Below are 27611 nucleotides of genomic sequence, written 5' to 3'. Positions count from 1 at the left end.
GCTCCTTGGGCCCCTCTCTGCTTAGCTGTTAATTCCCTAGAGTTCTCCAGGAGCAAACAGAGCATGTGGACAACTGGCTGGGGAAACACCTGCTTGGCTAGTACCTTTCTCTGTTTGCATAAAATCCATGGGATCTTGGCATGTTACGCTGTGATTGGATGAGACTTTGCTCCCTCCCCTTGGATCATATGGCTGTGGGGTGGGAGAAGGGGTGCAGGAGAGGATCCCTGAAGATCTCCCTATCAGTGCACCAGAAATTGCCCAGCACACCTGGATTGCAGAGGCTTGGGGTTGTGTCAGGACGGCTTTAACCCAGCCACCTGGGTGTGGGAAGGTCCTAAAGGAAGCCAGCAGAATTGCTGGAAGGTCAATGTCACCATGTAAGTACCCAGTCCAGCTGCTTCTTGCACCGCACTGCCCAGACTGTGATGTAGGGCCACTCCTAGGGGCCAGGGATACAGCCACTGTTCCGACTCCCCCTCCCACACACCCTGAGGAGATGGGTGTGTCCTGCGGCTTGGTGCTCAGAGGGCGGACAGCTGGCTGGTGTTTCCACACTCCTCCCCAAACCGACTTGGCCCAGGAGCTGAAGCAGGAGGAGCTGCTGAACTCTGTCTGACAGCACAGCGACAATTCACGGCATGTAATGCTTTATTGATATTCACACTGGTAGCAGCCCAGAGCACTTTGCAGGCACAGCCTTGCGACATCGCTGTGTGGTAAGGTGGCGACGTCCCGATCTGCAGGCAGAGCTGCTGTGTCATTGGCACCCCAGATGGCTTTTGGGAAGTGCAACTTCTCTCGTGATGGCACGTTAGCAGCTCTGCTGGGGGCAGAGGCGTGTGTGTGTGTCTATGTGTGTGTGTGTCACTGCTGGGTTTCTGCCAACTAAAGGAGAGGGCCATGGAAGCTCCTTGCAGGGGCGGCTCCCAGCATTGGATGTCAGCAGTGGACCCTGGCTAGCAGGCTGCAGAGCAACAAGTCTGGGAGGGGAGCCAGGCCAGGCACTGAGCGAAAGGTCATCCCGCCTGGGGGCAGGAGGGAGGGACGGCTGTCAGCTTGCTCACCTTTGCTGGAGGAATAAGTGAAGCATAAAGTGAGGCTGCAGGAACAGAAGGGGTGGGGGAGAAGCTGTTCTGTGAAGCAGGGTCACTTGCGCTCCCTTCTGATGTACTCTAACCCTTTATTAAGGCAATAAAAACACATAGGTCCACTCTGTGCCGTGGCCAGAGATCCTCTGCAGTCACTAAAGCTGTACTCCGGACAGTTCTTTCTAAGAGGGAGTGTGGCCTAGCAGATAGGGAGTCAGGGGAGCTGGGTTCTGTTCCTGGCTCTGCCACCTGCTGTATGACCTTGGACAGGTTGCTTCCTGGCTCTGTGCCTCAGTTTCCCCTCCCACTCTGTGGCTATTTAGATTGTAAAACAATTGTGAAGGATGGTGTCAGTGTTTGCACAGCACCCAGCCCACTTGAATACGAGTAATGAGTAACTTCCTGTAGGCAGGCAGGTCCATAAAGGCTTGGTACCAGTGTGGGGTGGAATGCTACCGTGGTGCTGGGACTGAAGGGAGGCAACGGTGGGTGGCTTGAGGCAGCTGGACAGTGTGTGCCATGCGCAGCTAGGCGACCAGCGTGACACAAGGAGGCAGCTGAACCTGGATGCTCCTGGCTGGAGAAGGGGGGCATCAGGATTTCCATTACAGCGGGAATGTAACTGATGTCCGTACTGGGCCATCTCCCTGCTGGAGTGCAACCTGGGCACAGTGCTGACCCCCACCCCCAGCTGGTCCATCTGCCCAGCTCTCTGATGTCATGTCTGTCTAGCTCATGGTTGGCTGGAGGCCAGTACAGGCTACGAATGGGGGTTAGACTCTTGCAGTTGGTACCTAGGTGGGATGAGGACTTCAGCTGATGCGGGTGCAGGTGTGCATGGGGAGCTTGTACTGCCACTGCCCAGGTCACACCTGCTGTATGGATAAAGCCTCTGCTGGCTTAGAGCCTCTTCCGTCCAAGTGCCCATCAGGTTAGGCCTGGTAGCTCCCAGGTGCATCAGTATTACTCCTGCCCCTACCCCCCACCTACTGGGGCGAAAGGAAGTGGAGCCACAGATGCGGCGTGAGTGTGAGTAGTCTTGCACTGAGCCAGCAGCAGAGCCAGACTCCGGGCTCCTGGGTTCTAACATCTTGCCCACATGCTACAAGAGGTGCTGGACAGACGGCACTAGGCTCACAGCCAGAGGCTCCGGCCTAGTCGCACCGAAGCCGGACAGCGGGTGGCCATGCCATGCCTTCCCACGTGCTAACCCTTTCCCTCCTTTTTCCCCAGCCCCCTGGGCTGAACTTTGACCTCGATGGACTCAACCTGTCAGACACAGCCAGCGCCGGAGGTGACCAGTGTCGAATCATGTGATTGCCACCCACGCCAGCCGACCAATAGGAAGGGGTGATGGGTGTAGGTTGGGGGGACAGCTCCCTGGAAATGCTGCAGTGCCTAGAGCATGCCGGGTTCTTTAACGTATAATTAAAAATCCAGATAGGATGGCCTCAGTCTGTGACTTTCAGAAAGTCTTACGAGATGCCAGTTGACGAGAGAGTGCGCCCTGCAGAGACGCCTGGAGTGCTCTGACCATGTGGTTCCTCCCTGGTGCCTCTGGGCTAGGAGTCCCCCAAACTGGTGCTCTCATTCTTTATAATTAGCCTTTGGGGTGCTGGAGTCCTGGTGGAGCGGCCCCAGCTGTTCAGGGGCCCCTCACGGGGGCGGGGGAGCAGTTGCCTTTTGACTGTGTGGTTTGAAATCTAATCCTCGTTCAAAGGGATAACCAGTCCCCTCGGCCCAAGAGATTCTTATCCAAGTCTCTTCCTGCTGCATCCGGTCCCCTACGGCAGGCAGGGCTGGGGGGTCTCACTGCTGGTTCTAGGGAGTACTGCAGAAGCTGAGCTAACTCCTGGGCTGGTCTCGGCCTCCCCTGCGCACAGGCTCTGTTAGTGACTGAGCCAGCCCAGGTGGGCAGCGCTGCCTTGAGGGCAGAGAGGGGAGGTGGAGCTGGAGAGGTCTCGCTGAAAGTTCCTTCAGGGGGAGATGAGCAGCTTAGTGTAAGTGTATTAGGGTTGTGGGGCCCTAAAAGGGCCTTTGTCACTCTTGTGCCATTAGCAGCACTTGCACGCGCTCACTGGTGCTGCTGAAATGGGGAGCCAGGCCTGTACTGAGCTCTCTGTTCCTTTTCTCACGCTCACTTCCCTCGGCTCTGGTTTCAGCTGGCAAGGGCTTTCTCCTAAAGGCCGGTGCCCTGCCAGTGGCCGTCTCTGCTGGAGCAGCCGCTGTCTAACTCCGTCCAGCGGCGGAGCATACATTGCACGTCCCCTTCCTCAGACCCAAACTCTAGACCCCAGTGTGCCAGCACAGTCACTGCCCTGGTCCCCAGTGACAGCTTGCTGCATCCAGTTATCTCTCTACTGCAAGTCAGATTCCTCTGACCACTGATCCCCTCTGAATAATGAGACCAGTGCAGGCATCCCAGGGACTGAAGATCTGTCAAGAATTTACGCTGCCCAGCTGGATTTGCTATCAGCTGACATCCAGCCTGCAGGCCCCACGCAGTATGTGTCTGTGAGCTCCCCCACTGAACTTCTCCAAACACCTGCTTAAGGCATCTGCACTGAGCCCCCTGCGAGGGAAGCTAACACAGAATAAATTGCCACCTGCACACAGCTCTGTCTCCTCTCCCTCCTCCCAACTCTCTAATAAACACCCGGTGTTAATTAACTCAGATCTGTACCTTTCTCTCTGCCAGCTGCCAGGGTGACAGGTGGGGACTGCATTCTAGGGGAGCAGCTCAACTTGGCCCTGGCTAAGCTTAAGAATGCAGACTCCTTCAGAGCGGCTTGTGAAAACCCTGCTGGCTGCTTCCAAATCCTGAAAGGGTGCTGCCCAGCGGGGCCCTCCGAGTACCTGGGCTTACCAGGGGGAGCTGGAGCAGAAGTGATTGCCAAGGCAACACTGGCAGCCATCAACTCCGTGGTGTGATTTCCCCCCCCGCCCCTCCCCCCCCCCATTGGCAGAACCTGATTGTACACAATGGGCTGTCTAAATTCCCTGAATAAAAGTGGTGGCGATTTCCCTGGCTCTGTCTTCCATGTCTGTCTCGGTGGGGTGGGGGATCTGCTGAATGGAGAAATGAAGGGGCAAGGAATAGAACACCGACACCTGTGGGGAGGAGTTGCAAGCTTCTCCCCACTCCTTGAATCCCGCTCTCCCTAGCCAACTGTACAGAGCAATACAACCAGGCTCACCCCTGGTAATCCCTGTCCAGGACAGGGACACCTTGGGCTCCTGCTCAAAGGCTCCACTTCTCCCTATGGGGCCCTCTAAGGACATGTTGGGGAGGGGAACATTTCTTTCTGAAAGAACTGGCACCTGAGACTGCTAATCTGGCAGCAAGGATATTTAATCTGTGCGGGGGTGGTACTGTGTGACACGAGAGTAGTTAGCGCTGTGCCTGTGTTTAAGAAGGGGTGCGGGGAGGGAGGGAGTGAACAGGGCAAATACAGACGTATTCGTCTGACCTCAGTAATAGGCAAGGCTGTAGAACAAATGGTGAAGGAAAGAATAACTTTGTGGCGGTAAAGGGGTAGGGTGACCAGATAGCAAGTGTGAAAAATCAGGGCAGGAAGTGGGGGGTAAATTGGCGCCTATATAAGACTAAAGCCCTGAATATCGGGACTGTCCCTATAAAATCAGGACATCTGGTCACCCTCTAGAGGGGATGTAATGCAACAAGGGTTAACCCTATGGAGATCATGCCAGACTAACCTGATTGCCGCCTTTGAGAAAATAACTGGTGGGTTTTTTTTTTTTTTTTTCAGATAAGGGAATTGCAGAAGATCCAACATACTTGGATTTCAGCAAAGCATTTGACTGGGTGCCAGCTGGGACACTGTTAGTGAAGTCAGGGGAGATGGGTTGTGCTAAAAGGTGGATTATTGGACTGAAGGGAGGTGACTACTGGAGTTTCTCAAGGAGTGCTCTTGGGGCCAGTCTTTGTAGTAATGACCCTAGCAAGAAAAGTAGGAGCGTGCTACTGAAACTTGCTGCTGATACGAAGTTGGGCGTCGTCATCAATGCAGAGGAGGGCTGAACTGATAGGCAGGAAGATCTGGATGACCTTGAGGCCAGGAGTGACAGAAATGGGAGGAAGTTCAATAGTGCAGAGTCATGCACTTAGGGTCTAATCAGAAGAATATCTACTACCAGCCAGGGCCTCATCAGTTGGAAGCAGGAGGAGGAGAGAGCCCTGGCTGTGTGTTGATCACAAGATGACTATGAGCCACCAATGATACGCAGCAGCGAAAAAGGCAAATGCAATCCTAGGGCATATCAGTAGGGAGAGAGAAGTATTAATACCATTGTACAAGGCCCTGGGGAGACCTCAGCTGGAATACTGTGTCCAGTTCCTGTCACCCATGTTCAAGGAAGGTGAATTCAGACTGGAACAGGTGCAGAGAAGAGCTACTAAAATGATCAGGGGACAGGAGGGCCTGTCTTAGGAGACTGGAAAAGCTTGGCTTGTTTAGCCTAGCAAAAAGAAAGCTGAGTGGGGCTATGACTGCTCTCTATAAATACAGCGAGGGTTGGAGGAGATCCCAGGAATGAGGAAGAGCTCTTGAAGCTAAAGGACAATGTTGGCACAAGAACAAATGGGGATAAACTGGCCGTGAACAAGTTGGAAATTAGAAGAAGGTTTCTAACCCTCAGAGGGGGAAGGTTCTGGAACAGCCTCTGCTTAGGAATTGGGGGCTGGGAGCAAACAATTTTAAGAGAGAGCTGGACAAATGTAGGAGCGTGATTGTGTGATGAGGTTGCGTGTGATGATAGGGGCAGGGCTCAGCAGCCCTGGGGCTCACTTCTTATGTCTCTAAAAGCTCATGTTTCAGTATTTCTGCAGGCTGCCTGTAGGGGTCAGGAAAGGATTCTCCTGCTACCCCTGCAATGTATTCTCTGATTTTTTGTTTTGTTTTATATCACCTTCCTCTGAAGCATCAGGGATGGCCATGGCTGGAGGTGGGACATTGGACAGGGAGGGCCTGACCTCTGAGGTGGCATCCAGCATTCTCTCAGGTGCTTGGCTGGCTGGTTCTCGCTCACCTGCTCAGAGTCTCCCATATGTGGGTGTGATGGGATTGCCATATGTGGGTGTGATGGGTTACCCCCTCCACACACACTCTGGGGTGCCACCTAATGTACTGAGGTACCACTGAGCCTCCCTGTTTCAGCAGCCTGGGCTCCCTCACCCTGTCCTGCTGAGCCTCCTCTAGCACACACACAGGTAGGGACACGCCCAGCTGCAGAAAGACACAGACACTGAAATAAGAACTGCATGGAAAGGCTTTCAGCTAGGGAATTGTCCAGCACTCAAGTGCACTCCCCTCTGGAGAGTAAACCCAAAATTGTATTGTTTTGCGCTGCACCGAGAACTGTACAGTGTAAGCTAATTGAAATTTGCCCCCTCCCTCAATGTGGAAAGAGATAAGCACACTTTTGGCCCCCCAGTTATGAATTCCACAAACTGGTTTAGAGATAAACAAAAACAAGTTTATTAACTACAAAAGACAGGATTTAAGTGATTATAAGGGATAGGAAACAGAGCAAAGCAGATTACGGAACAAATAAAACGGACAAATTAAGCTTGATACATTAAAGAAACTGCTTACAAGTAGTAATTTCTAACCTTAAAGGCCAGACACCTTTTCCAGCCTGGGCTCAGCTATTCTGCCCCCCCCCCTCACACCCCTTCTCTTTGTTTCTTTGATGTTTCCAGCAGTCATCCTGGGCGGGGATTCAGTGAAGAAAGAACCTAGATTAACTCACTTCCCTGCCTTAAATAGGATTTACATATGGCGAGAATCCTTTTTTCCCCAGTTTGATCCCCACCCCCTATTAGTGGAAGGTAGTCCAAGATGGAATCCAGTACCAGATGACATGATCACATAACCCTGCAGTGTCAAAGCAGCCATGAGTGAAGGTTATTTGCAGCATCCCTGGAAACTTCTCAGGAAGGTGGGAGATTAGCATCTTCAAAATCCTAGTGTTCCCCCTAATGGCCCATCCAGGCTGATTGCATTTTGTCTGGTGGGCGTTCCCCAGGTATAAACACAGTTGTAATAGGTACATAGCCAATATTCCCAACTTCAGATACAAAAATGATACATGCCTACAAATAGGATAATCATAGTACATCATTATCTTTCCAATGAAACCTTACATGTCCCATCTTGCACAAAAAAATCTTAGTTATGCCATATTCATATCATGACCATATCTCTATGGTATAGTGTCACAGTGGGGTCAGGCGGGAATTTCCCCCCAACTCAGATTGGCAATGACCTGGGGGAGGGGGGGTTGCCTTCCTCTGCAGTATGTGAGCCACTTGGCAGGATTATCTGGGTATTTCTCATGGAATCATTTCCCTGCCATTGCAGGGGCCTTGGACACTGGTGCACCTTGGTCTCTCCTATTCTCTGCCTGTGGCACATCATCTCGTCTCGTGCGGGCTGGAATACTTCAGTCTACTTTGGTTGTTGGGTTTAGTGTGTGGGTGCTGGGTGGGGTTGGTGGACCGTGAGATACAAGAGGTCAGATTACATGATCTGGCCACCCCTTCTGGCTTTAAACTCTGACTCTACTTATCAGTGGATTGCAGTCACCTCTCGGGTGGATCGTGACCGCTGTTTTAATTGTGAGCAGTTCTTAAAAAACCCGTGTGACCGGGTCCTAGGGGGGAGCCAGCTATGGTCACTCAATTAGCGTGAACTGCAAAGAAGGGGGCAGACAATCCCCTTAAAACTGGTGGCTATTCCAATACTTGGATTAACCAAGGCAGCATAAAACAGCTTCTTTATTACTTTACTGGTTACTCAGAAGTCCAAACAGCACAGTTCCCTTAAAGTGATCCAGCCTCCGGCCTCCATCCAGGTACCCACATCAAATATGATCATTTCTGAAAATCTTGTTTCATCATATAAAAGAAAAGGTCCTACCAATCCCAAAGGATCAGACCAATCCCAAAGGATTAACCTCCTAGGTTAATGGATGTTTCAGATTTTGCCCAAAGACACGCTACAGCCAATTCTTATTAATGAAACTAAAATTTATTCAAAAAACAAAAGAGAGAGAGAGTACGGTTAAAAGATCAATATACAGACAGACATGAGTTCAATTCACTGAGCTTCAGATTCACAGCAGAGATGATGAGCTTTGTAGTTGCAAAGAGTTCCTTTAGAATTCAGTTCATAGGTCATAATCCAATGTCCAAATCTCATATTCAGGGCGTACCAGTATAACTGGGACCTCAGTCTTGTGACTCAAACTTCCCCTGATGAAGTCTAAGCAGATCTGAAATGACAGAATCAGGACCCAAGGATCTCTTTTGACAAGTTGGAATTCCTCAGGGAACAAAAGGTAATTAGGATGACTTTGAAGGAGATCCATCACCGGTACTTAGCTATACAAATTAACATAAGGCCATTTGCTTGTTCCTCCACCATGCACAGATTATTTGCTATACATTTCAAAGAGAGATGAATACAGAGAAATCCTGCGTTTGCAATTCATTTAAATGCTCGGATGTTCTTTTGACCTCTGAATTATCAGAATACAGCATAGACAGGGACTGTTGATTACATTGTGGACCCTACTCACACATATGTAAATACACAAAACACAAACATTATCTCCCCACAGGTCTTTTGAGGGTTATTTATTTTGCAGGATGTTTAACCCTTTCTAGCCATGCGTCACGCCCTGTTTAATGCAGATTACTGATACCCGGATGAAACTCCAGGGGCTATTTGAGGATGCAGAAAGGAATACCCGCAGGACAGGGCTGGTCAATGCTCCCAGAGGTGTGTGGGGATCTTTAATGATAGCCTGGGAGTACCATGGATTAAAATCTCATTCCGTGGGCAAGTTAGTGATAGAAATGGAAGGGGGGTGGGTGTCATTTCAGTGTGTTACCCTCTGTGGTGCAGTGGGGGCAACTCGCTCCCCACCCCCTCACTCCAGGTCCTTGAGTGGTAGAACTGTTGATAATAGGTCATTGGAAATGGGTCAAGTAGAGAGTTGTTCGAAAGCCTGTTCTCCCACTAATACAATGGTACCAACCATGACAAACCTAGAACAATTGCACAGATGTATATTTGAGAATGTTTAAAAATCAGGATTTATTAAATTCTACTTTATGCAGGGATGCATTGCTCACACGTCAAGGAACACTGGGCTTTAGTAATCCTCAGGAAGTTAGCCTCAGCATGTTGGAGTGAAAACATATATTCCTCAGTGTTGTCCCTCTTTAGGCCACCAGCACGAGATGTTTTGTCGCCCTGATCCTCATCTGCATCATATTCACACAACTCCACACAAAGCAGGCTGCTGGCCAAACTTTTGCAGGGTGGTGAGCATCTGGTGTTGGCACGTGAGCATTTGATTAGCTGAAGGATTGATTTGGGAGTGCATGGTGTTTCATACATAACTGGTGTGATCAGTTCATCCTCCAAGACCCATCCCTGCCCGATAGGAGAGGGTAGTTTTGGATGTGCTTGATCATCCTGGAGCCATTTCATTGCTTGATAATTTGCCCAATTGATAGCAGGTATAAATGCACCCCTTGCAGAGGTGAAAGTAACTTAAAGGACTTACCGGTACTCTGGAGTCCTGAGCAGGGGGCGTGACCTCAACTGGAAGAGGGGGAGCCTTTAGAGGCCTGGGCCCTTTAAATCGAGCTTTAAAGGGCCCCGGGCTCCGCTGCTGTAGTGGCGGCTGGGAGCCCCGGGCCCTTTAAATCACTGCCGGGAGCTACCAGCCACCTGAGCCCTGCTGCCAGAGCCCCGGGGTAGCAACGGCGGCCAGGGGCTCTGGCGGTGATTTAAAGGGCCAGGGGCTCCCAGCTGCCGCCACCGCAGCGGAGCCCTGGGCCCTTTAAATTGCCACCACTACCCTGGGGCTCTGGCAGCGGGGCTCAGATGGCAATTTAAAGGGCCTGGGGCTCCGGCCGCCGCTGCCACCCCAGGCCCTTTAAATCTCTGCTGGCTCCAGCAGCAGGGCTCTGGCGGCGATTTAAAGGGCCCAGGGCGGTAGCGGCGGCCGGAGCCCAGGGCCCTTTAAATTGTCCCCGGAGCCCTGCTGCCGCTACCCCAGGGCTCTGGCAGTGGGCTCTGGGTGGCGATTTAAAGGGCCCAGGGCTCCGGCCACCGCTACAGCCCTGGGCCCTTTAAATCGCCGCTGGAGCCCCCGGGGTCCTGGCCACCTCTGCTACCCAGGGGCTCCAGCAGCGGGGCTCTGGCGGCAATTTAAAGGGCCTGGGGCTCCAGCCGCTGCTGGGAGCCCCAGGCCCTTTAAATTGCCACCTGGGGAAGCCGGGCCGGTACAGTGTACCGGCTCTTGCCGGTACTCCGTACCAGGGCATACCGGCTTACTTTCACCTCTGATCCCTTGTCAGTGGCAGTTTTTCTCTATTTGTCTGTTTCTTGGAAGACGTCCACCGGTGTAACTTTGCAAGTGTCGTAATGTTGGTCTTCAAATGGTAAACTTGGCATATGGACACCTCCAGTGCATTTATCAATCACTCATCAGTGACTGTCTCGGCCATTCTGAGCACCTTCCGAGCAAGGAGAGAGTCTTCGGAGGCTGAATCAAATGCCTTTCAGGAAGATAATTTGGTCTTTCCAGCCTACCTTCCAGTAGTGTCACACCTGGAAGGAATGGCAACCTGGCAATGTGGCGGCTTTGCATGGTCTGAGTGATAGGAACACAGCTCTGAGGGATATAGAGCGAGTCTGTTTCCCAGCAGCAGGCAGAGAAACAGAATCTTGTAGATGTCTTGGGTAGCGTCTCACAGAGAGCACTAGAACATCTGTCTTGTGCAGAAATCCAGAGTTTAGAAGCACCTCTGTCTGTGGCATCGATGGTATGCAAGATAACTGTAGTGTCACCTGCTCTTGGGAACTAGAAAGAAATTCCATTGATCAGTGCGAGGCAGCAGCTTCACCATGCATCCACAAAATTCTTTGAGCAATGCTTTGCATGCTTTCCTGCAAGATATGCAGCTAACATGTCCTTCGTGCGAGTATGAGACTAGTTTCTTCATTGTGACACTGGAGATCTTCGTGGAATCGATGATCTGGACAGGAGCAATGCTATGGAATCTCTTTTTGGACAGGACAGGACTGGACAGGAGCAATGCTATGGAATCTCTTTTTGGTAATATTATTAATTGATTTCTCTGCATACATGTCAAACATGAGGCAGACTTCATCATAGGTTCAGTAGTTTCTCCGTAGCCTCATAATGAAGTGTTCAGCCGAATCTCGACAGGTGTTACGTTTCCAGTTTGTTGAGAGATTCTACCTGAGCCATACCCTCTATGATTGCTATACTGAAAGGCCTCTGTCGGCATAAGGTACTGGTCACATTGTTAGTAGCCGCTGGCTTGGAAAGACCACGCAAGGTGTGCATTAGGACATGTACTGTAGGACAAAATGCTTCTCTGTAAAAATTTAGCAGCTGGAAACAGTCTTCATATTACTGTTGACATCAGCACTTTCTTCTGCTTTTGCAGCTTTTGTGCTGTGATTCATCTCTGCATCTAGCATTGCTAAAATCTACGTCCATATCCTACAGTTCATCTTCAATAAATGCTTTGAGTTGTTTGGCTAAGCCTCTGTCCCTCTTCAGTCCTGTTCAAAGCACATTTCTTTGTACTGAGCCTCTGCATCAGCCATCGTCACCACTGCTTTCCCATCCAGTAGAGGCTCTGTGAGGCAATTTACGAACTCCGGCTGAGTCGCACAGTTTGCAGTAGTAAAGTCAGTAGTTGTTTCCGATTTTTTTTACCTTTTGATGCAAGAGATTACACACATTCTTGGTACAGGACTCGATGCGATCTGCAATCTCATATGCCTGGGTGTCTTTCAGGTCAATGCACCTACTCCACTTTACTTTCCGTGCATCGTTTTTGCGAAGAGTGACTGCTTCGTACAGTTTCTCACCTGTCTCCCATGTTGACACTGTGCTTAATGGATGCTTTCTGGCTTCCAGCTTACTGCAGAAGAAGCAGGTGTTCTTCTCGAAAAACACGTCGTGGGACCTAATATAAGGCAAGTCTTGCCCACAGCTGGCCTTGTCTCAAAGTCTTCAACTTTTTCTTGATGCTTGATGTACTTCCTCTCCAAGCTGGCCAAGTTCAGTTTATGGGTGCATGTAAAGTGACACAGAGCGTTGTGTTTAGCCAGGTTCTTCACAGTGGTATTTGCCAAAGATTCAGCCACTAATCAGTACTCTTTGTCTCCCCATTGATCAAGACCAAAGTAAAAGCAAGGATTTTGGAATAAATTCCTTTGGGATTGTAATGAATCATGTTACATAATGTACATTAGGTATGCGCATACCATTTGCAGATGTATTCCAGTAACTTCTGCTGGATGCTGACATCTTAACCAGTGCCTCCTGTTCAAGCTGTCCTATAGTGATTTGAGTGTGAGTGCCATCCTCACGGCAGGCTGTGAAGAAGCAGGACACAAACCCCACATTGGCTGTGAATGCTATACTTAGCATTCACCAACTATTTATTAAGTGTAAACTCCTCATGGCCTATAACAGCCTAACCATGGAGTCACAGACAGTCCTCTTGGGTACTCTGACCTATCTCACCACGCACGTAAGCTTACCTTTTGTGATAGAGGGTCCCTTACCCCAAACATCCCAGCAATATTCAGGTTACATCCAGTCCCAAAGGACAGGTCATTTGCACTTTAGGTCTCACATCAAAGGCAAGGTTTGTAGCCAATCCTAAATAAACTATCCAAAGATATATTAACCAGGAAAAGGAAAGCCAGAAGCTGGGAATGGGCGACAGGAGATGGATCACTTGATGATTACCTGTTCTGTTCATTCCCTCTGAAGCACCTGGTGTTTCTCACTGTCGGAAGACAGGATACTGAGCTAGATGGACATTTGGTCTGATCCAGTATGGCTGTTCTTACGTTCTTATGAAATGAAAGTTATTTACAAGGTTAAAGCAGGTAAACATAGACACATAAATGAGTTCCAATCTTAAATTTCAAAAAGTAATAGAAGCTTCTAGGACAAAGCAAGCTCTATATGTCCTTTAGGGCTAACCCAGGCCAAGCCCTGGAGATCTTTCGCTTATGCTTAGTAATCCTTGCCTCTCGGGGTACGTCTACACAGGGACCAAAAGCCCACAGGTCAGATGACTTGGGCTTGCAGGGCTTGGACTCTCAGGCTGAAAGATTGCTGTACAGCTGTTCAGGCTCGGACTGGAGACCAAGTTCTGGGACACTGCAAGGGTGGAGGCCCCGGAGCTTGGGCTCCAGCCTGAGCCTGAATGTCTCCACAGCAATTTTTAGCCCTGCAAACCCGAGTCAGCTGACCTAGGCCAGCTATGGCCGTGCCTGTCAACATACCCTCAGAGTCCAAGAAGCATAAAAGATACAGTTCCTCCTTGTTGGGGCTTTTTATTTCTTCCCCCTTTCTACTTTGAGTTGCAAATTCAGCTCTTGGGAGGAACTCACTTGCATGTCTCCTCTTTGCTGACTGCTTTCCCTCCTTGCACCCCATAAAGTCTTTTGTCATCTGATGTTCTACAACAGTTGGGTGTCACTGGGCCTTCTGTGTGGGGCAGGAGATAAAGCCTCCGGCTGGAGACTCAGATTTCACACTAGTTATTTTGTCTCTTTCCTTTCTGGTGACTTGCAGATGCTTTCCATGCCAATCTTTCAATAGGGGATATGGATGTTATAAGTGAGATTAATGCAGGCAGCAGTTGACAAGCCTTCAATAAAGTCTAATCACTTAGCATATTTTTATAACTCTAATACCTATTTTAACAATATTAACCCACGGGGGAGCCAGACCAATTCCAGCTCTGTGTGTTTGTCAGCGTTTGGCTGAGAAATGGGGCCTTTGGATGAGTTGTCCCATGGCCTGCCAGCATCACGCTCATTACAACTCTTGTGACATCATATACAAAGCTGGTAATCAATACCACTGAACCGCGTTGTTGCTTTTTGCCGATGATGGCAAATCAACTTTAGCACTCCTTCCACTTATAGTAATCTGTACCTTTACAAAAATTATGCTGATATCATGTTCAGAGCATTAACTGGTAACACGATGTTGTCAGGCAAGGGCCGCAATTTAGCTTTGGGAGGGTGGCAGGTTTGACGCACATGTTAAGGTATAATTTAAAAAACTCTTGATTTCTAAACATTTTATTGGATGTGTATTTGCATAGTTGTTCTAGGTTTCTCATGTTTGGTACCACTGTGTTCATGGGAGAAAGGGCTTTCGAATGATTCCCAACTCGACCCATTTCCAGCGACAGTGCATTATCAAAATTTCCCCCTACCTGGGGTCCTGGAGCTAAGAATAGGGGCAGAGTGGGCAGTGAGTGCCCCGGCCATGCCACAGAGGGTGACACTGTGAAATTATGATTGTGTAGAGTTTTATGAATCAACTGACACCCCCCTTCCCTTCCGATCATTAACTTGCCCACGGAATTACACATGCTGCCATGACATGACCACCAGCAGTCAGGACAAAAGATTCTACCTCTGGCAACACAGTGCCCCCTAGAGATGCTCTGGGGCATGCATTGGCCTGAAAATGGGCTGTTCGATACTCTCCCCTCCAGGTTCGGACCATGCCAAGGTTGTGAAATCAGATAGAATCGCCAGCTCTGCCTGGCCTCTTCTGCTGCAAGAGAGGCTGCGTTTTCCACCATTGTTGGCCCAGCCACCTTTTTGAGTCAGCCTGTAAAGCACCTCAGCACTGACCTCTCTTGGTGAGCAGCACGAGCCAGGCAGCACGGTTACTGCAGGGAGCAGGGGATGAGAGAGCCAGGTTCCATTTGTTCCACCAGCTGAGAGGCCAAGCCCCCACAGCTGCTGCTGAAGTGGATGGGAGCAGCAGGTGCCTCACTCCCCTTACTCTCTCTTCCCTCAGTAACAGTAGAGCTAATAAGCTTCACATCCTGCCTGGGAGGGAGGGAATTAATTCACAAATGACTGGAAATCATTTTGGGTAAAGAAATTCTCCCAAGTGGTGCCAAATATCAGCAAAATGCTTAAAGAATCTCATAAATATCTTTAAGTGAGTGCGAACATCCTGGTTGGGTTTTTCAGAACAGCTGAAGGGTTATACAGGTGGTCAGTCTGATGATTGCAATGATCCCTTTTGGCCTTGGAATCTATAAAGGTGAATTCCCTTTAAAGGCACCACTTCATTGTTCCCTGCCTTTATGAACATTACCCTGGCCCTGCCACAGCCTGGGAGTGGAGCTTTCACGCCGGCTGGAGGCTTGGCCAAAATGTGCAGCGTGCGAAGGCAAAGGGCTTTCAAAACCATTGTGAGCCAGAAGCACACCTCCCCAGCTTCCCTTCTTGCAACTTGGGAAAGTCTTCCCACTCTCTGTCTGGCCATGCTATTGACACTCAGTCCCTGGAAAAATCATGGAGCAGGTCCTCAAGGAATCAATTCTGAAGCACTTAGAGGAGAGGAAAGTGATCAGGAACAGTCAGCATGGATTCACCAAGGGCAAGTCATGCCTGACTAATCTAATTGCCTTCTATGACGAGATAACTGGCTCTGTGGATGAGGGGAAAGCAGTGGACGTGTTGTTCCTTGACTTTAGCAAAGCTTTTGACACGGTCTCCCACAGTATTCTTGCCAGCAAGTTAAAGAAGTATGGGCTGGATGAATGGATGATAAGGTGAATAGAGAGTTGGCTAGATTGTCGGGCTGAACGGGTAGTGATCAATGGCTCCATGTCTAGTTGGCAGCCGGTATCAAGTAGAGTGCTCCAAGGGTTGGTCCTGGGCCCGGTTTTGTTCAATATCTTCAGAAATGATCTGGAGGATGGTGTGGATTGCACCCTCAGCAAGTTTGCGGATGACACTAAACTGGGAGGAGAGGTAGATATACTGGAGGGAAGGGGTAGGATACAGAGGGACCTAGACAAATTAGAGGATGGGGCCAAAAGAAATCTGATGAGGTTCAACAAGGACAAGTGCAGAGTCCTGCACTTAGGACAAAGAATCCCATGCACCGCTACAGACTAGGGACCGAATGGCTCGGCAGCAGTTCTGCAGAACCTAGGGGTTACAGTGGACGGGAAGCTGGATATGAGTCAACAGTGTGCCCTTGTTGCCAAGAAGGCCAATGGTATTTTGGGATGTATAAGTAGGGGCATTGCCAGCAGAGGGACGTGGTCGTTCCCCTCTGTTCGACATTGGTGAGGCCTTATCTGAAGTACTGTGTCCAGTTTTGGGCCCCACACTACAGAAGGATGTGGAAAAATTGGAAAGAGTCCAGCAGAGGGCAACAAAAATGATTAGGGTACTGGAACACATGACATATGAGGAGAGGCTGAGGGAACTGGGATTGTTTAGTCTGCGGAAGAGAAGAATGAGGGGGGATTTGATAGCTGCTTTCAACTACCTGAAAGGGGGTTCCAAAGAGGATGGATCTAGACTGTTCTCAGTGGTAGCAGATGACAGAACAAGGAGTAATGGTCTCAAGTTGCAGTGGGTTTAGGTTGCATATTAGGAAAAACTTTTTCACTAGGAGGGTGGTGAAACACTGGAATACGTTACCTAGGGAGGTGGTGGAATCTCCTTCCTTAGAAGTTTTTAAGGTCAGGCTTGACAAAGCCCTGGCTGGGATGATTTAATTGGGGATCGGTCCTGCTTTGAGCAGGGGGTTGGACTAGATGACCTGCTGAGGACCCTTCCAACCCTGATATTCTATGATTCTATGACACTGGAACAGGACGCCAATGACTCTAACTAAATGAGCAATGCCTTATACTGTTGGGATTCCCTGTGAGTTCTTTTCATGCACGACACATCCTCCATATACAAGGTGATTTTACTCTTTGGGACGAGAGGCAGGAATTAGATGGTCACACCTTCACCACTGGAGTGTTCTTGAGAGCATAAACCTGGAATAACAAGAGGGTGACTGTTTCCTAGCACGCAGTGGAGAAGCATTGTCTAACCCCTCCCCTGCACTGACAGTGAAGAGGTGAAAGAACAGGCAGTGAGGGATGCTGCTGCACTACAAGGGTAAGGCACAGCAGAGCCAAAAGTGAGCCATCTGTGCTGCTCTTGACCCATGCGCATGCTAGGCCAATCTGCCCTGAAATCTATACACTTCTCTTGCGCTGTTTGTAGTTGACCACTCGCCAGTGTCACAGGCAAAGCAGGCAGGACTCTCGGCACTTCCCCGCTGAATGGGTGAAATGGCCCATATCCACAGGGCACAGCTAGTCTCATGGCTCATCATTTGTTATTTGTTAAAAATCCTCCTTGGAAACAGCTTTATTTCCTAGTACATTTAACAATCACAACCGGAAGTGAAAAGCAAACTCTGCGTGCGTTCGACTAAAACCTGCCCTGCTGCTGGGTTGTGCCTGTGAAGTCTTTCAGTGATTGAAAGAGTCTATTTGCCCAGCCTCCCGACAAAGGGTCATATGCTTAGCAATTGTAACTCTATTGAACTGAGCAGAGCAGGGCTAGTTTTTGACCAGCTGAGGATCTAGCCTAATGTCTTCACTGCTGTTTTATCGCTGTCCCTAAAATCAAAGTTGTTGCAGGACTTGCAGGGATTTAAAAGTCAAACCCTCTTGTGCCAGCCCCCAGGGTTACTGGTGTCATGCCCTTTTTAAAAAGGAAAAGAGTGCCCATGCACCTTGCAAGTGTCGCAGTACGTGGACCAGCAGCAAAGTGGAAGACCATAGAATCATAGAATATTAGGGTTGGACGAGACCTCAGGAGTCATCTTGTCCAATCCCCGGCTCAAAGCAGGACCAACACCAACACCAAGGCTTTGTCAAGCTGGGACTTAAAAACCTCTAAGGATGGAGATTCCACCACCTCCCTAGGTAACCCATTCCAGTGCTTCACCACCCTCCTAGTGAAATAGTGTTTTTGAATATCCAACCTAGACCTCCCCCACTGCAACTTGAGACCATTGCTCCTTGTTCTGTCATCTGCCACCACTCAGAACAGCCGAGCTCCATCCTCTTTGGAACCCTCCTTCAGGTAGTTGAAGGCTGCTATCAAATCCCCCCTCACTCTTCTCTTCTGCAGACTAAATAACCCCAGTTCCCTCAGCCTCTCCTCGTCAGTCATGTGCCCCAGCCCCCAAATAATGTTCATTGCCTTCCACTGGACTCTCTCCAATTTGTCCACATCCCTTCTGTAGTGGGGGGACCAAAACTGGACACAATTCTCCAGGTGTGGCCTCACCAGTGCCGAACAGATCCAAAGCTTAGATCTGGATTGCAAATGTATGTGGCCCAGTGCATGTTAATATTTGTCAAATCAGGTTAAGGGGTTGAAAGAGGGTACCACATAATGAGTGTGTGTTCTTGGAAAGATGTTATGACTTATTTACATGACTTTTCCCCTGCTTGACTTTTCCTTGAAGGACATCGAGCCTGTTCTTCCCTGTGTATTTGTAGGAGGAGGTTTCCTTAGAGCAGCAAAAGAGCTTTCTCTGCCCCTCAGTGAAAGGCGAGAGATGTTGGGAATACCGATTTCGAAGTCCTAGCGTTTGGGGGAGAGGGAGCAGGCATTGTGTTGCAGAGGTCCAAGCCATGGGGAGATCTCTCTGATCACAAGACTCCTGAGACTACAGTTGGCGATAGGCCCCATTGGGCACGGCCACTCGAAGATCACAGCCATGGAAGCAGCAGAGGCCACAGCCCAACAAGTGACTGAATCAAATTAAAACACGTTATTATTTGGTGATAACACCTAGCTCTTATCTAGCACTTTTCACCAGGAGATCTCAAAGTGCTTTAGAGAGGAGGTCAGTCTCACGATCCCCATTTTCCAGAGGAGGCAGCTGAGTCACAGAGAGGAGAAGTGATGTGCCCAGCATTACCCAGCAGCATCAGTGGCAGAGTGGGGAACAGAACACAGGTTTCCTGAGTCCCAGCCCAGTGCTATAGCCACTAGATCACACTGCCTCCCCAAGAATCTCTTGTTCTTGGCTCCAGGATTGTGGCCCTGTGGCGGAGTGGGAATTTTTCATAATATTGTGGATGAGTATTGTGTGCCTTAGTTTCCCTGATGAGCTACATGGTTAACTAGATGGGGGGGAAAGATTGTTTACTCATTGCAGAGATACAGGTGTGACTGACACCCAGCTATCTGGGGCCCAGGACCATGGAGAGTCCCGGAAGACAATTGTCTGGACGTTTGGTACCCTAGCAACTGATGACCGTGGATGGCCCATCCTCTGCAGGAAGCCACTCGATTGTGAACTAGCTAGAGAACAAAGGGCTTGGAGGAGGTTCAGGTGGAGTGGTTAAGTGTGGGCTGCTGAAAGCAGGAAGCTTCTGAACAGAGACTAAGAAAGGTTCAGAGGAGAGCTCTGGGTTGTGAACTAACCCAGATGGACTATGCTGTAACTTTCTGTTCTCTATGCTAACCAAGGGCTTTCTACACTGTGTTCCAGACATCTAATAAATCCTTCTGCTTTTACAATGCTGGATAAGAGTCACACCATATTAAGGAAACTGGGAGGGGCGGGGGATTGCTCCCTTTAAGTGTGTAAGTCTCCCTCTGGGGTCCAGTGCAGGTGGACTTGCTGCAGGGAGCTCACAGCAGTGAAGCAGGGGTGCTGAAGTCTCTGATGTTCATTCCCAGGAAGCAGTGAAACCAAGGGGCTTACTCCAGTGAGAGAGTGTGACCCTAAGGGGGCTGATGCCCTGAAGGAGTTCTCCAAGGAACTGTTCCAGAGCCGTATGAGAGCACTGGACCTGTGGATCCATGACAGGCGCCTCCCCTCTAGCCCACCAGCCAAGACCGCCCCAAGCTCCTTCCAGATGGGGCTGTCATGTGGGGAAGTCCGACGCTAGAGGGTCAGGGATCCCATCCTGGGGAAAAGAGAGTAGAAAGGGAAAGGATCAGGTCGAAGGGGCTGATCCATCCCTTCTGGGATCCCAGTGCAGAGGGTGCAGCCCTATGGCGTGTATCTGGCCTCCTGGTGGGAGTCTGTTTGGGGGAGGCCTGGCCTGTGATTGACCCAATCAGCAGCTGTTTGGGGCCAAAGCATGGGAGGCGGCAGGGAGGGCAGCCACCCTGCTGCTTACCGCATTGGCCATGCCAGGGGTGGAGGGAGTCAGTGAAAACGCAGGCCCTGCTCGCAGCACCAACATACAGAAATAGAAACTCTGGTGGCGTGAGAAATGACTGCCCTGCCCCCGCGTGAGGCACTTCCCAGTCCCAAAGCAGCGCGGGCAGCCCCAGGGCTTACGGGCAGCCCCATAACAAAGCAGCAGGCCTAGCCCAGCGCTTCAGTCCAAGGCGGAAAGGGGGGTGGCCGACCACCCGTGGGATGGATGGGGACAGGGTGCTGGGTGGCTTGAGCTCCCAAGGGAGCACAGCTGAGGGGGTCTCCCGAGGGAAGAGGCTGAAGTCCGGGAGAGGAGCAATCCCGCCCTGGCCCCGCGGGGCGGGGGCTGGTCTATCCCGGGTTGCAGTGACCCTACAATCACAGAGCGGGGCTCCCCGAGGCAGGCTGCACTGGAAACCTGGGGCTGAGGAGGGGGCGGCCCTACAATGACACTGCAGGCGGAGGTGATGAGACGGGGCAGCTAACGGGGGGGGTCTTTAATACCGGGGGGGTAACGGGACCCGCCAGTAGCACAGGGGTCTAATGGGGGAGGGGATTTTACAATCACGGCGGATCTGGCACGGGCAGACCCTTCCCTCACACGGGCCCCCGCCGAGCCCCACCCCCTCGGCCGCGACCCTACAATAACAATCCCCAGGCACTGAGGGGAGCGGGTGTCGCGAAGCCGCCGCTGCCGTAAAGCGCGGGCGGGAGCCGCAAAGCGTCCCCGGCGGAGGGAGGCGGCGCAGTAAGATGGCGGCTGGGCCCGGAGCCGGTGGCGGGGGAGCGGCCCGGGGAAGCAGGATCCCGGCCTGAGCGGGCCCGAGGCCGCCGGGAGTAGGGTCCGTCCACGTCCCCCGGAGCCGCGGCCTGAGCGGGCCCCGCTCCTGGGCCCCCCGGGACAGGCCCGGCCCCGCTCCCCTCCCCTCCCCCAGCCCATAGCCAGGCCCCGGCCCCGCTCCCATCCCCCAGCCCATAGCCAGGCCCCGCTCCCCACCCGGGACAGGCCCGGTCCCCCCCCACCCCACCCCTCCCCCAACCGGGCCCCGGCCCGGCCCCTCTCCCCCAGCCCATAGCCAGGCCCCGCTCCCCACCCGGGACAGGCCCGGTCCCCTCCCACCCCACCCCTCCCCCCCAACCCATAGCCAGGCCCCGATCCCCTCCTGGGACAGGCCCGGTCCCCATCCCCTCCCCCAACCCATAGCGCGGCCCCGCTCCCCTAACCCTTTGCCAGAGCCCGGTCCCGCTCCTCTCCCCCTCCCAGGACAGGTCCTGCTCCTGCCCTGAACCCACTTCTCCCCTCTCCTGTGCAGGCCCAGGGTTCCCGGCCATTAGAACCGAGGCCTCCCTTACCCCCTGCTCGGGCTCGTCCTCTGTGGTTAGGGGATTGCTCCTGGATCTTCCATCCCCAGTGCAGGTGCCTGGCGACCCGACCCAGCCTGCACCTGCCCAGCTCTCCTTTCCTGGCCCTGCAGGGTCATGGCCATGCTCTCTCTCCCTCCCCGCTATCTGAGAAAGGCTGAACCTGCCTGATCCTCCAGGTTTAGCTTTAATGGTGCCCAGCATATGGGGAGACTCGTGAGCTGTATTTGGGGGGCAGGGAGCAGGTGTCTTCTGGGGTTCACCCAGGGTGTCTGTCAGGCCCTCGCCAACACACACTCTAGGCTTGCATGAAATACTCTTGGTACATTTAATCTTTAATTAAAACAAACATACATATACTGGGAGGAATGGGGTGGAAGAAGTCTGGTCTAAGCTATCTTTAGTTCAGAGTAATAAGGTGCAAGAGGGTGAGATCCATTATAAATGGCACCTCTTGAATTTAAACTGTAATTTTTCTCAGTCTCTCAGCAAATCTACAGAGCCAGTTTCCCAGGTGCTGCTGGGCCTGTGTGGTGGATAGAAGTAGGAAAGGTGAGTGCCTCTAAAACTGTCTTGTGTTCAGTCTAATGTATCCCAGCCTGGGGCCAGCAACTTTCTTTTCTTCTTCTAGTTTTGTTTGTTTTTTGGACTGGTGAGTAAAATATATGGGGTTTGTTGTTTTTCTAAGGTGAGTGACTAGATAAGCCTGGGCTAGTAAACTGCTGCTCATTTGCTTGAGACAGTGTTCTCTAGGAGTTAAAGCAGCAGACTGGGAATCAGGACCCCTGGATTCTGTTTCTTTTTCTGCTACTGATTCTTCATAAGAACACGGGAATTGCCATACAGACTCATGCCAATGGGCAGGTTAGTTCAGTATCCTGTTTCCAGCATCACCTGTAATAGATGCTTTAGAGACAGGTGCAAGAAACCCTTTAACGGACAGCCTGGAAGAAGCTTCCAATGAATGCGTTATACCATAACCCTGGTAATTTGGCTTATGTTCTGCAGCAGCAGGGCTTATATATATATATATATATCCTTTTCTTATCCTGTGTAATGTAACTGGATGTTATCCATGTAAGTGTTTAATCCTATTTATTATCCTACTGAGCTTTTGTCCTCAGTGATTTCTTGTGGCAATGAATTCCGTGTGTTAATTGTGCTGTTTGTTTTTAAGTTTTAAACGTGTTGCCTTTTATCCGAATTGGATATCCCTTTCTTGTAATGACTCTAGAAATGGGAAATAGTATTACCTTATCTCCTTCTGTGCTATTTCTTACTTTGTGTCTCTGTCGTGTCTCTTCTTATTTATCTTCCTTAAAGTGAGGAGTTGTCAACTTTAGAGAGCTGTACTGCTGTAACCATACCGGTATAGTTAAAGAGGTACAACTGCCCTCCCCCTCCAAGTGGGCACAGTGATAGCAATAAAGGTACTGGTACTAGCATAACTCTCCTTGTATGAGAACAGGGAGTAACATACCGGTATATGCCACCTTTATAAGTGCACATACTGCATTTGTGCTAGGTCTTCTACCGGAATGACTAGCTAATAAAAAATCGCTTCCCTAAGTGACGTAGTTCTTCTAGTAAAGCGTACAAGTGTAGATAGACTAGGCTTATGAGTCCCGTCTTTTCATTCTCCCTTCGTATGGAAATCTTTCCATGCCTCTGATCGCTCTCGCCTATCTTAGAACTTCCTGAAATAAGGTGGCCAGAAATGAGCACAGTAACCCAGGTGAAGGGGGTCCCATTGACTTCTCAATGGCTTTATAATATTTGCTGTCTTGTTGCCTGTACATCAGAACACACTAGGGTTTTGGGTTTTTTTTGACAGCATTGCATGTTGAAGTGTCCAAAAATGATGCCCAAGTCTCTTTCCTGAGTGGCTAATTAATTAAGGCCTAGTCTGCACTTGACAGTTTGACCGATCTTTATTTTGGTTAGAGGGGTGAAATTTTTTTTTTACTGAAATCACTGTATCCACGCGAGCTCTCTTGCAGGTATGAAAGTGATTTATACAGGTACAAATATATCTCTAGGAGAAGGAGAATAGCCATACTGAGGCTATAGCTACATAGTCCCCTAGTGTAGATGCAGTATACAATGACAGAAGGAGGCGTTCTGCCGGCATAGGAACACCACCTCCCATTAGCTGGGCTGACAGGAGTACAGGCTGTTGGCATAGCTTTCCCTACACTGAGGGTTTTGTCACCATTGTTCTGTCGCTATGGTGTGTGGTCCCCCCCCGACCTAGCTATGCTGGTATAAGTTTTAAGTGTAGACCAGGTGTGGGATAAAGCACCTTTATACTGTGGTTTCAGAGTAACAGCCGTGTTAGTCTGTATTCGCCAAAAGAAAAGGAGTACTTGTGGCATCTTAGAGACTAACCAATTTATTTGAGCATAAACTTTCGTGAGCTACAGCTCACTTCATCGGATGCTTTATACTGTGATAACTGTGCTCTCGCTAAGGGGTTGAACTGCTTTGACTATACATGTACAGCTAAAGGGGTACAAGCCTTGTTTGTAGATAACCCATAGTATGTGTGAGTAACTCAAGGATTGTTCTTTCCAGTGTACGCTACCTTGTGTTTCACACTGAATTTCATTAGCCATCATGCTGCCCAGTTGCGTGATGTCAGGCAAATCACATCTTCTCTTCTCCTGCCAAGTGGAGTCCCTGATCTCTCCAAACAGGGTGTGGGTGAACCTGAATGTGAAGGGTTCTGATTCTCTCTGACAAATGGGGGAGGGGGATCTCTCTTACAGTTTGGCAACACTTGAGACGTTGGTTGTGTCAAAACCTCATTGAGTTGAATTGAGTGCCTTGGATATGGCATGTAAAGTGTTGTTGGTCATTGACCGAGGCTGTTCCATTGTGCTTCAGAACTAGCATATTGTGCAGTAATTTAAAGGTGTCCGGTGTGTGGTGGCTTTATGAGGTGCTTTATCTCTAAAAGGAAAACCTTCATTTAATGGGTTATATTTCACCCCCCCTATGATTTTTAAGGAAAAAGATAGCCAAGAGCTGATTTGTGTGCCCCCCAAGAGAGGGTGAATCGAAATTAAAGTGTGTATTTATTACTCAGGACGCTGCCAGGTTTAAAAAAAAATCATCCAGTTTTCCCAATTAAGTGCATCCCAATTAATGGAGATCTGCATGTTTTGTGTGATCTTCAGGACCTGTGTTAGCCTCATAGCTTCCCTAGTATAGGGAGGGCCTTTCTAAAAACATGCCCACTGTTGATACAACTGGTTCTGCTCTCTTGATATTAACTGCATTTGGGGCCCTAAGAGGCAGACTGCTGGTGTTTCTAACACCATCTTGATTCGATCTGCTTGTAGTATGCTTGTATGATATGCTGTTAAAAATGCTGGCAACCTGTCTACAGGAGAACCTGGTCCTGCACAGAGCACCGTGCAAGAGGACATCTGGGCTCTTGCAGTTCTCTCTGCAGAATCGTGTCTTAAGGCTTCCAGCATTGCTAACATTTGGAGATCTTTAGAAAATGTTCCTGTTGTAAATAGGATATTGATAGTGAATGGCAATGACTGATGACTAATCAGTACAGGATTGGCATAACCTTTGCTTAACAGTGAGCTCATTTAGCTAGTGCCACTAGGGTAAGTGGCCTTTATCCAGGTTTTCCATGGGCATGACTTTCTATTGAACCTCTGGCTAGTTAATATAGAAAATGCCAAATAAAGATGTGTGTTTGGGAAGGGTGGGGGAAACGAGGAGATTTGCATAGTGGTAGCACTTAGGGTCCCCAGTCGTAGATCAGGATCCTGTTGTGCTAGGTGCGGACAAACACATCAAAAAGGTGGTTCCTGCCTTGAAGAGCTGACAAGCTTAAGTAATGTGTATTACTGATGTGTATCAACACAATAACTGATTTCCAGTCTCTTCAGGCTTTTTGATAAAGTCTCATTACTTAACTGAGATCAGACTCTACTGGGAAGGCTCAACTAAGAGAGGTCTTCTGTAGTTGAGAAACAAAGTCCCCTTGAGTTTACTGAATTGCTTATTTTTGTGTCGGAGGCGGCATTTGTCTAGTGGAAGAGGCCCCAAACTGGTAGTCGGAGGACTTTGTTTCTACTCCCAGTTCTGCCACTGACTTGCTCTGACGTTGGGCAAGTCACTTCCCCTCTCTGTGCATCTGGTTCCCCGTCTTACAGATGGGCGTAATGATACTCATCCGTCTCTGCAACACACTGACATCTGTGGATGGAAGGTGCCATGGAAGTACGGTTTTCAAAACTAAAAGGATTTCCTAAGCATCTAATGTGCTCTCTCCTCTGGGTAGGCAGTAAAACTAAAATAAACAGCATCCATGGAAGTATTAAGTCTGGTCAGTTTCACTGTCAGGTTCTCATGCACTAGGACAGTATAAATCCCCATCACTCTAAGGCAAGGCTTAAGACCAGTCAAATTATTTTCACTGAAATTAAAATAAAATCATGTAAATATCAGTTGACATCCCCATCCCTCTCTCATTTCTGAATTATTTTTGTAATACTGAGGGACAGTGTTGTATGAGTTGTAGCTGGGAGAACTTGGGAAAGAGAATGAACAGTAGCTGTCTGGCTGGAATGCCATTAGCTGCTCTGCTGGCTGGCCTAGGAGCTATACCCTAGAAAGGAGTGATGGTGGAGAGTTATGGCAGAGAGCTGGCATGGGGTTGGGGCTCCAGCCCTGTGCCTTAACCACAAGACTAATTTTCTCCTCCACGATCCATTTATTAGCATTTGGTAACATGGAAACACCTCTTCTGGTGAGCATAGCAGTATTCCTTCTGCATGGTGTAAGTGCAGGATGTGGGGAATCCTCGAGTTTTTAATGGATTCACCCTAAACCTGTGGTTTTCATACTATGTTATTGGGCTTCATGTATTTCACGCATCTGAAATGTAACTGAGTGCTCAATAGTAGAATGTGTCCTTTGGAAGGTGGGGGCCCCCGCGGGGCTAGCTGCAGCTATCTACTGAGAGTCCGAGTGCTGCCTTTTTTGACATACTCCTAGAGTGGCATGTTGGGATGAAAGGGTTATTAGGCTGTGTAAGATCTTGATCAAGTTACATTTTGGGCCTAAATCACCTGACAGCCTCTCTTGTACTTAAAGGAGCACTGTCTTAGGTTGCCATACTCCAGTACTTAGGAGAAAACCCTGCTTAAATATAGGAGCCTCAAGTGAACAAATACAAGGTGGTAAGAGTGTACAGGAGATCCAGTGTATGCCAATACATAGGGTTGTGTTCACAACAGTGATCTGTCTGCAAAGACCCATGGGGTTTTCGTTGTCTGGTAAAGCAGACTGAAATCAGGATGACCCTGAAGGTAGGGAGTCTTTAGTAGACTAGAGAAATGCCTGACATTTTTCATACCGCTGCCCTATCTCCACAGCCATCGTGCCTGTGCAGCTTGGTCCAAATGTGGCTGCAATACTGTGTGTTCTGGCAAACCTAGTCCATTAGCGTGTTTATAGCTACATATCCATTATAATAATGGATTGTTCAGTAACTAAGGAGCTATAAATATCAATTCAACACTCTTAAAATGGGTTGGTGTGCAGTATTTTAATCCTGTTGTTGGACTTTGTATTGCGTACAACTGAAGTGTAATTGAGTGACAGTCATCACTTGCAAGGTGGGGGCAGGGGCTAACTGGCTTCCTACTGATGGACACTACTAGATTGTAGACTTCAGAAGAGTGCAAGTATGTCTGATATAAAACAGAACACACGCCAACTTGCACACAATGTCATTTGATTGGAGCTAGGAATCTCTTCTGGAAAGACCTTACAACGTGCCTTGCATCCTGTTTTCTCAATTTTAAAAATATCGGGTAGATGTTGTTCATAGTGGTACTGGGGCCTTCGCCCCACAACTTCTATTCTAGTTAATGGAGCTTGTGGCTAATGCCACCGCACTACTTCAAAAATCTCAACCATCACCTTTCAATGGGGCGATCTCAAAGTGCTTAAGCCTCAACTCTGTGAACTAGGCATCATCCCTGTTTGACACCTGGGGCGCTCAAGGCACAGGGCCAGGAGGTGACT

At 49.6% G+C, this 27611-nt stretch overlaps 1 protein-coding gene across 4 annotated transcripts in view; it reads left to right on the top strand.

Moving 5' to 3' along the window:
• The window catches only part of DCAF8 (DDB1 and CUL4 associated factor 8), a 78166-nt gene that overhangs the window by 4412 nt on the left and 46143 nt on the right, over positions 1–27611 (top strand). The window contains exons 1-2 of one of the 4 annotated variants that reach the window (XM_074938788.1): positions 20896–21034; positions 22036–22106. The exons of 1 other annotated variant lie outside the window; for it this stretch is intronic. The gene's annotated coding sequence lies outside the window, so the exon portion shown is untranslated. Of the gene's footprint in view, positions 1–20895; positions 21035–21486; positions 21610–22035; positions 22107–27611 lie in introns of those variants that run through there. 2 more of the 4 variants (XM_074938790.1, XM_074938789.1) reach the window with 2 other exon arrangements.

This window comes from Natator depressus, chromosome 24 (genome assembly GCF_965152275.1).
Source record: "Natator depressus isolate rNatDep1 chromosome 24, rNatDep2.hap1, whole genome shotgun sequence".
NCBI lineage: Eukaryota > Metazoa > Chordata > Testudines > Cheloniidae > Natator > Natator depressus.
The sequence above is the reverse complement of the archived record's forward strand: the minus strand, read 5'-3'. Positions and strand labels throughout refer to the sequence as shown.